Source organism: Pituophis catenifer, unplaced genomic scaffold (genome assembly GCF_029215685.1).
Source record: "Pituophis catenifer annectens isolate HBS135680 unplaced genomic scaffold, rPitCat1.0.hap2 SCAF_1, whole genome shotgun sequence".
NCBI lineage: Eukaryota > Metazoa > Chordata > Lepidosauria > Squamata > Colubridae > Pituophis > Pituophis catenifer.
The window spans coordinates 299,510,597-299,519,969 of record NW_027256881.1 but is presented as its reverse complement, the minus strand read 5'-3'; positions in this window follow the sequence as shown (position 1 = coordinate 299,519,969).

Genomic DNA, 9,373 nt, shown 5'->3' with positions numbered 1-9,373 from the left:
AATGTGCATCTCTCCATATTTTCTATCTGTTGGGACAAAAACTGGGAATGTATTCTTAACTTTTCTACAAGACATTAGATTAGGAAAACCTTTCCTACACCATATCCTTGAACACCTCTCAGGGTGATGGAAGGGAAGACTGTACTTCAAGACCAACATGTTCCTGCTGGCACAGCTTTGTGGTTGTGCTGGGCAGATGGTCCTTGGCAAAATCTGTATCTATGCTTACGCATTTTGTACTGAATCCTGTCAGCTACTAATCCAGTCAAATCTCTTTACTGCTGCTGCTAACAGCATATGATAACACTACCTCAGCAGAAGTCACCATTCTGCATACAGAGTCCTGACCCAATTTCTCCTGAAAGTGCCTGATATCCCATAAGCCATTGTACCAAGAGAGGTTTCTGGTCTCTCATACAGCTACAACTGAAAGGGCCACACAGTCATAAAACCCAGCAACCGGATAGGAAAGAACTCCTAAAGTATGTTGGTAATCCAACTGAAGCTCAGCTGATCACCAGCTTCCAAAAACCTCCATGTCTCCTGGAAGGCCTGCCTGCAGAGACTTGGGCTGCAATGATAGGGAAAACACTACTTTCATGCCAGAATACTTTAAACTGGCTTCAGTTGCCTCAGCAACTGAAATTATGTTAACAAATCATTTTCATGACTGCAAGTAGGGCATACTGCTGAGGTCTTCCTGACATCAACAACTTTTTCCTCAATTTAAGACAGATAGAAATGAGGTATAAAGGAAAGGGAGAGGAAAAAGAAGCAAAGGAAAAGTGATAATACCCCAAGCTGCATTTGTTCCAAAATAATCACTATCAGTTCTGGCTCCTGTTCCTGCTGCCACCCTTTGTACTGGCAGTGCTTCTCTCTACCACACTTGCCCAACATTGTGATGTTTCTACAATCTGTGCAGAAAATAAGCTGCCAGAGAAAAGGCATCTCCAAAATCTACCAAGTCAGTCCAACCAAAATGGCCTATGAGAAGAAAAATATGCTTGTGGAAAGAAGGAAGCCAGCCTTTTGGGGGGGAAGGGAAAATGAAACAGAAAAAGACCTAGATTCTCTAGCTGCAATAAAGCCCCCAAGAGTATTAAAACAATCCAGAAAGTGAGAGAAACACATGCAAGTAACTCAAGGCACATTCCTGTCATGAACACACAGCTGTGTTTGTCTGACTCATGACCTATCCCCATCATCTAAGCCAGATGGGATATCAGAACATACGAACTGCACTGTTGGGCACATTGCTTATTTGTACTGGGGAATAAGCATGTATCTTTTAGGGTAAGAATCTCTGCTGGGCTTTTCTTCTTATTTGGAATAATTTTTGGTTGTAAATACTAAAAAGTGGAGCGACTATAAGCAGGCCTGACCTGTCTTATGTATGTCTTTAGTCTTTGCAGACAACCAATCCTAAGGAGACATGTTCAGTGACAACTGAATTTGATAATAAGTTTTATAATGGAGAACCTGGAGCCATTCTATAGCTCAACTCAATTTCATGCAGGATTAAGTAGGGAGGTCTCTATAGCTATCCCATTTTAAATTAGGTTGGGATGCTTGCATAACAGGGCTAAGCAAGGAAAGGCACCTTAATTTAACGGGGGTATTTTGGATTACAACTGTCCTCCCATACTGTAATAGCTTTTGGTGTTTATACTTCATAGTGACTCTTCTCCTGCTCCAGTTAAGATTGTTTTCAATGACAGTTTCTAGTTTAGGGCTCCTTTTTTGGTAGAAATGGGTGAGATAAGCAATATTAATTACATACAGTATCTGTTGGTTTCTGAGCTTGTGAAGAGAAACATTTCTGAATGATATTCTGTTTTTTTTTTAAATTTCAGTAGATTTTGTCTTCTTTTGAGGAAATGCAGTTATTTTCACGCAGGCAAGATGAGGAAAGGAATATATGATAACCATTAAGATGTTGCTGGAAGTTTAACATCTAAGTTATTCATTTTTTGAACCTTTCTTTAGTTAAAAGAAACCCAATATTTTGTATAAATAAATTATAAAAAACACCTATATTAATTGTTTGACATAATTTATTATGCAAATATATCAGACAACAAAGCCCTCTTTATTATGACTTTTTCTCTCCTAAATTGTGATTTTTACTATATATTTGCTAGCAATGCTTTTTTAAAAAAACAATTCAATATTTCAGATTTAGTACCAATTAGCAAGTTTCATCCACTTCCAGAATATCACCCTTGCACAGTAGATGTTCACATTATATGTATGTTAATATGTACCCTAATTTGCTCTCTGCAGTATCTATCGTGCCAGCTTCTTGGATTGCTGCTGTTTTTCTCCCCTGAGGTCACTGCTTGTTAAATGTTGCTTTATTGTTGCACTGTTGCTCTCACTGTTGTTTGTTGCAGAAACTGGATAGAACTTTAGGAAACACCAAAAGCTCCTTTTCCCCTTAAAGACTTAGCTGGTGCTAATGAACCATCTGCATGTTGCTGGAATGGGATGGTAGCCATATGACCTCTAGTGTACAAATAAGGAACTGTGGAATTGTTGGGTGAAAATTGAACCCAAATCTTGATTGAGACAGGGAAACATTACTTATTACCGTAGCTACTTAATTATTATTGGGTATTTATCTCCAATTAGAAAATTTAAAATATTTTTGGAACACTTGCTGCATCAAAATATGCAATTGTTGTGGCAAAGGGATAGCATCAGGCCCACTGAGAAAACAAGGCCCCTGTTCTATTTGTTGTTCTATTTGTTCTAGATAGGTTTGTTATTGCATGTAAACCTGCATCTCTCAAAAGTAGCAATAGTAGTAGATTTACTTAGTGCCCATAACTAAGCATGTCATGAAATATATAACTTGCAGTATCTTGTTTGCAAATAAAACTCAATTAAAAATTAAAACCAAATAATTCCTCCACACAATATAAACATATCAACCTGGTTCAGCAAAATAAATGTCAGTATTTCAAATTGTCAAGAAGATGACAAAGTGCTGTTATTTCAGTGCTGTAGTGGAGGATGTATGTGTATGCCATCTGACAAAAATCTGCAAATTCATTGTCATTTTTTTTTTTTGCTACCACCAAGTAGTTAGTGGACCATAGATAGCCTTTTGCTCTTTTCATGACTCCAATCAAATAACAGTCTTTTGCTTCCACAACAATGGAAGTGGTCAGTGATATTTTAGTTTGAATATTCATCTCCAAGTTTCAGAAGTTGTCAGCAGTTAGTTCATTAAGTTTCTGCTTGTCATTTCCCATTATATTCCATTTCCCCCCAATTCTGCTGGATTAATTTCTGAAGTCATTACTCCTTCAATCCTTACTGAAAATTGCTAACTGTTTTACTTTGTTTCATTTTAGGATCTTCTGGGTTTTCTTCATCTTTCCTTTTTTTGATTTCACTGTTTTCTTCTCCAACATATAAAATAGTAATACAGTAACAAGAGCATCATATGACACAATGTGTTTTAAAAAATACTGCAATAGATTATGCTGCTATTTTTCTGGAACTTGATATGCAAGAAGAGAAATCTGAGAATGAGACATATAGAAGTCTAAGCTCAAGCTCAAAGCATCCAAGTTCAAACTATATATTGTATCAAGGAGATCATTCTTGATCCACAGCTCCACACATCCTTTTGTTGACTTAGTGTTTAAATGGTAAGGATCACCTAGCTGCTGCATTTTCTATCACTTATGCTCTTTTTCCTGTTGACAATGACCTTATGTTTGTCACATCAAAATGAGACCAGCTTGTAGACAAGAGATCATTGTAATTTGTCTGAATGAGAAAAAAAGCTGAGGAAGGGTCTGGAAACTATTTAAATAACCTGCTTGGCTTACTATTCCAAAGGAGGTATTAATGATTTATCACCTAAAATACAAATACTGGTTGCTAAGCAACTGATTATACAACATACCCATGTCTATATCCAGATGTGATGGTTGTCTTACAATCCTTTTTGTGGATGTTACTCTTATTGCCTTTTAGATCATAACCATCTGCTAGTCTGGCTTTTATCCTTTTTGGTGGCATTCCCTTTGGATAGGCATAGTTAGAAGGTTCCTCTGCATTGGCAAAAGATGGGAAACACTATATAGTAACTAATTCTGAGCTGTTGCAATTGCTTATGGATAAGTCTCAGTCCTTTGTGAATCTCAGATTCAGGCAGTAACTCATGGTTTGTTGGGCCACATTTAAGGCTATGACCTGACATATCTTGACTGTTTATCCAACTTTCAGAAATCAGCTGGGGCAAAGCTGCAGTATTGCCATGCAGAAGGTGGCTGTTAATGCTATCTCTGTTAACCATTTAAAGTGTTGCATAACTACTGTTATGCTGATATAATAGTGAAAAATGACACCTCAACCATTTCTGGATGAAACTTGAAGATGGTATAAGTAAGAAAATGGCCTGAACTGTCTTATTTAAGATAGATAGATATAATGTACAAAAATGCAATTAAAAAACTGCTACAGTTTTTTAAAAACGAAATAATTGAGCATTCATGAATAAATCATGCAAAAGCAGATTCCAATGACAAATGGGATTTCTCTTTATTTTCACATATCCTGATGATCTGCTGCTGAGGCTCCCATAACCATATAAAATAGTGCGTGTGTGCACAGGAATAAGAGAAGCAAATGGCAAAAGTTTACGGTGTGAACTTGTGTGAGCTTAAATTACTCCCAGTGTATTTATGGTAGTCAGGTTTGAGAAAGTGGTTTGCTACATTTAAGCAGCAGCCACTGTAGACTAGTGTTAGAACTGAGATATACCACTGCATCCAGATGCTCAATCCAATTCATTCCGCATGGTAATGGTGGAGAAAGATGATAGGATTTTGGAAAACTGCCTGTCAGTTTTCAGCCAGAACTGACCTCTTTTCTTTACTTTCAAAAAAGACATATCATGGACAAGCCCTGGTGGTGCAATGGTTAGTATTACAGGCAAACTCTGCCTGCAGTCTGGAATTCTATCCTGATAGGCTCAAGATTGATTCAGCCTTCCATCCTTTTGAGGTCGGTAAAATGAAGACCCATTGGGGGCAATATGCTGACATTGTAAACCGCCCAGAAAGTGCTGTAAAGCACTATGAAGTGGTATATAAGTCTAAGTGCTATTGCTATATCCTTTAAGATATTGATAGTTTCTTAGAAGCAAACTGAACATATTTCCTCTCCACAAATGCTGCATAAAAAGGAACAAATAGATAATCTGTGTGGTTGTTCCTTCATCCATTGCTCTGGTCTTCCTCCACAACTTCTTTCCATAACATATAGGGCCTTTCTCCATTGCTGGGTTGGTGCCCTCTACTGTCTCTGAAGCAACATCCCCTAATATAGAACAACAGAGTTGGAAGGGACCTTGGAGATCTAATCAACCCCCTGTTCAAGCTGAAGAACTTATACCATTCTGGACAAATGCCAGTCCAATCTCTTCTTTCAAACCTCTAGTGGTAGACCATCCACAACTTCTGGAGGCAAGTAATTATAGTACTGCAGCAGGAAACATGGGCAGGGGAGAGGGGAGGCTGGCTAGAGGATTCCGTTCATCATCTGTGGACTTCTTCCCTTCCTCCTTTCACTTTATTTTCTTGTACCATGAGTAGAATAAAAAACATTAAAAACCTAAGAATCACAAGCAGCACTTTTCCTTAGGAATTCTTTCCTTTTCAAATTTTTTTCCTATAGGCAACACATGCTTGCCTGCAGATTCTTCCATCCTCTAGTAGTTCCCTAGGCAGGGCAGGGAAGAATTGGATATATGTACAATCTTATTTCAGGCTGTTTCCCAAGATGTTTCACTATTATCCTGGTTCATGCTCTTTGAATACCTGGGATTTTTCTTTCTTAAATTCTACTCACTGCTGTATCCAATTCTCTAGGAATAGAATAGCAGTAGACAAGGCTGGCTAGAGAGGCAGTAGTGAGGCATGCCCCCGGCTGCCTGGAATGGGCATTAAGTGACACTAATCTTTGCTACTTATTACCTGAATTCACACAAGAGGTGCCACTAAGTAAGATTTGACCCACCTTGCATTGGTCCCTGGATGCCAAAGAAGGGAGATGCCACCACTGCTTCATCTAAGGACTATATATTCATGCACCAAAAACAAGAAAATTGACAGGGAATCCGCAATTGGGTGCGGATAGGTGTTAACCTATATTTAAACTACATAATCCACTATGGGCTGATGATTGTCAGGTTTTTGGGGTATTAAAAAGGAATTTGATGAATCTAAAGAGTTTTAGGCTACCAGAAGCTTTATTGAGCTGTTTACTACATCCAGACAGAATACTTTTAGGGTTGACCTGAACAAATATAATTCTCCATACATTTTTATGGTTTTTCTTAACTTCCTTTCTTCTTGGTCAGAACTTTATCCCTAGTTTTATTTTTTTCAAGGAAGCTATGTACACCCTTTAAATTAATAAGCCCATTTGCTTACTAAAACTCAGTATCCCATCCTGACATAAAGATCCATTACCAACAATGCTTGCCTTTGAGGCACAGGGTTGTCTGGAGTCCAGGTCCAATGAGGAAATTCACAACTTGTCAACAAGGGTGGGAATCTGAATCACAACTGCCTGGAAGGAGTTGGAGCTGTCTACTTCTAGTAGTATATCCAATGTTGCTGGTATTAAAAGCACCTTACACTCTGGGAAAGCTTTACAATTTCATTTGGTCAAGAAAATGATAAGGGATGAATTTTATTTTTATACCAGGTAATTAAGATTCTGTGCATTTCTATTTAAGCAATTTTTAAAGTATTGTATGTATATTGTTCCTTCATAATTTTATTGGTTATTTCAATATACTTTTAAATAAAGATTTAATAGCATTTATGAGAAAATCTTTATCTGACTATAGATAAAAGCACTTTATTTCAAATTGCATGTGTTTGTGAACAACATTATTTGGTTGTTATGTTGCTTGGTCAGTTGATTTTGAAAGAGAGAATACATCGCCAAATGCTGCATCTTTAGGGAACTGAATCTTATTAACATGGTTATTAAGGATCCAGAATGTGCTACTGTTTGCTCTCCTGTCTGCATTTTAATTTTAATGAGTGAATCTCAAAGGGACACCCCAGTGTTTCCTTTCAAAAATTAAAGCATCTGTTTTAGCTTAGATCAGTCATTTTTTCTTGAACTTTTCTTAATAAATTTTTTCTCTGGCGGAGAAATGAGTGTTTTAGATATAGTCTGTCAATGGCAGGATGAGAAATCAGTAGTCCTCAAGATCCTTCTGAATTACAATCATCCACAATCTCTGTTTACTGGATTAAAACCTCCATCTGAGTTGATGGGAGTCATAATCCAAAAACCATAGTATGACATCTTATTCTAATTCTCTACTTCAGTTCAGTAGAATGAAAATTATGGGACAGTCTGTTCCCAGATTTTCTCTTGTAATTATATCTATTGTTTGTAATACTTAATATCTTAAGGAATGGAGATATTCAGGATGCTGAATGGGACTTTGATCTCAGAGGATGTTTGTATGAAATGCCAAAAGGGAAGCAAGATTTCAGGTTCTTCTGTTAGAAATAAACTCTGTGGTTACACTCTGTATGCTTCTGCCTCATTATTCTGCACTTGAAAATGAAGAATGTTAATCAGTTCTAGACTGGAAACTGGAAATTCTCTGGCATAATTATGGACAATCAGAAATGGCACTTTTTAAATACTTTGAGAAGGGAGGAGATTAAAGACTGGTGGAACTATGACACGGATGAAATTTTCACTCTTTTTAAGGGATGTTGGTGAGCTTCAGGGTGCCCAAGAATAATATATATGTTCTAAGGTTTCCCACCCTGGTTTTATAATTTATAGCAGAGCTATCAAACTCACGACCCGCAGGCCAGATGCGTCATGCTTTGGCCACGCCCAGTTTAGCGAATGGCAAAAAAGTCCCGATACGTCACATGACGCTGCTGTGATGATGTGAGTTTGACACCCCTGATTTATAGAGATCACGATACTGTTATCAACTAGTATTCCCAGTCAGTCTACTGTTCTACAGTTGTGTTGGACAACAGCGAGCCTCTGAATTCTATCTTTTATTTTTTTATTTATTTGTTTGTTTGTTTGTTTGTTTGTTTGTTTGTTTGTTTGTTGCATTTCTATGCCGCCCAACTCCCTGGGGACTCTGGGCGTCTTACAACAAAAAATAATGCGAACAATATACCATAAAAGTTGTTTTAAAAAAACATTAAAAACCCATACACTCCATTCATGGCCGGATCTCACAAGATTGCAGCAGCGAGATCAACGGCCCCAGGCCTGCTGGAAAAGCCAGGTCTTCACTGCTTTCCGGAAGGCCAATAGGGCGGGGGCGGTCCAGACCACAGGAGGTAATTGGTTCTAGAGAGCCGGGGCAGCCACAGAGAAGGCCCTCCCCCGCGGGCCCGCCAGCCGACATTGTTTAGCTGACGGGACCCGGAGGAGACCAACTCTGGGATCTTACCAGTCGTTGGGAGCTATGCGGTAGAAGGCGGTCTCGAAGATAGCCTGGACCTAAACCATGTAGGGCTTTAAAGGTAATAACACCTTGAATTGTGTCTGGAGACAATAGGGAGCCAGTGCAGCTCGCAGAGAATTGGTGTAATGTGGGTGTATCTAGGTGCATCCACAATAGCTAGCGCGGCTGCATTCTGGACCAACTGTAATCTCCGAACACTTTTCAAGGGTAGCCCCATGTAGAGCGCGTTGCAATAATCCAACCATGAGGTGACAAGGGCATGAGTGACTGTGAGGAGAGCCTCCTGATCTAAGTAGGATTGCAGTTGGTGCACCAGGCGAACCTGTGCAAAAGTCCCCCTAACCACAGCTGTCAGATGTTGCTCTAATCTTAGCTGTGAGTCTAGGACACCCAGATTGCGAGCCCATTCTGAGGGGGACAATTTCTCCCTCCCCAGGACCAGAGATGGACAATCGACATAGTCTTTATAATATCCATCATCAACGATGGACACATATGGTCCCTTTTCTTAGCACGTTTTATGGTTATGATATGCTAAGAAGCCAATAAAAGAAATATAGATGTCTCTGTGTATGTATGGAGCACTGCCAATGGCTTTTATTAGCTGGAAACAAGTTTGTATTAGGAAAGTCTTTTTGCTACAGAAATCCAGCTGGCCTTTTGCTGCAGGCTTGTGTGAAAGCCACACTCGTCACCAGTTTCTCTCTAGACTGCAGCCGTGCACAAGGACAAGCATTTGAAGCTGAGCCAAGCTTAGTCTGTCAATGAGGGTCATTCAGCCCCACAGGGCGCCTTCAGTAAGAATGCAAAGCACTCCCGATTGGGACCAAGTAAAGAGTGTGAGCCAGCATCTAAATGTAGCCAGCATCAGATTTCAAAGTT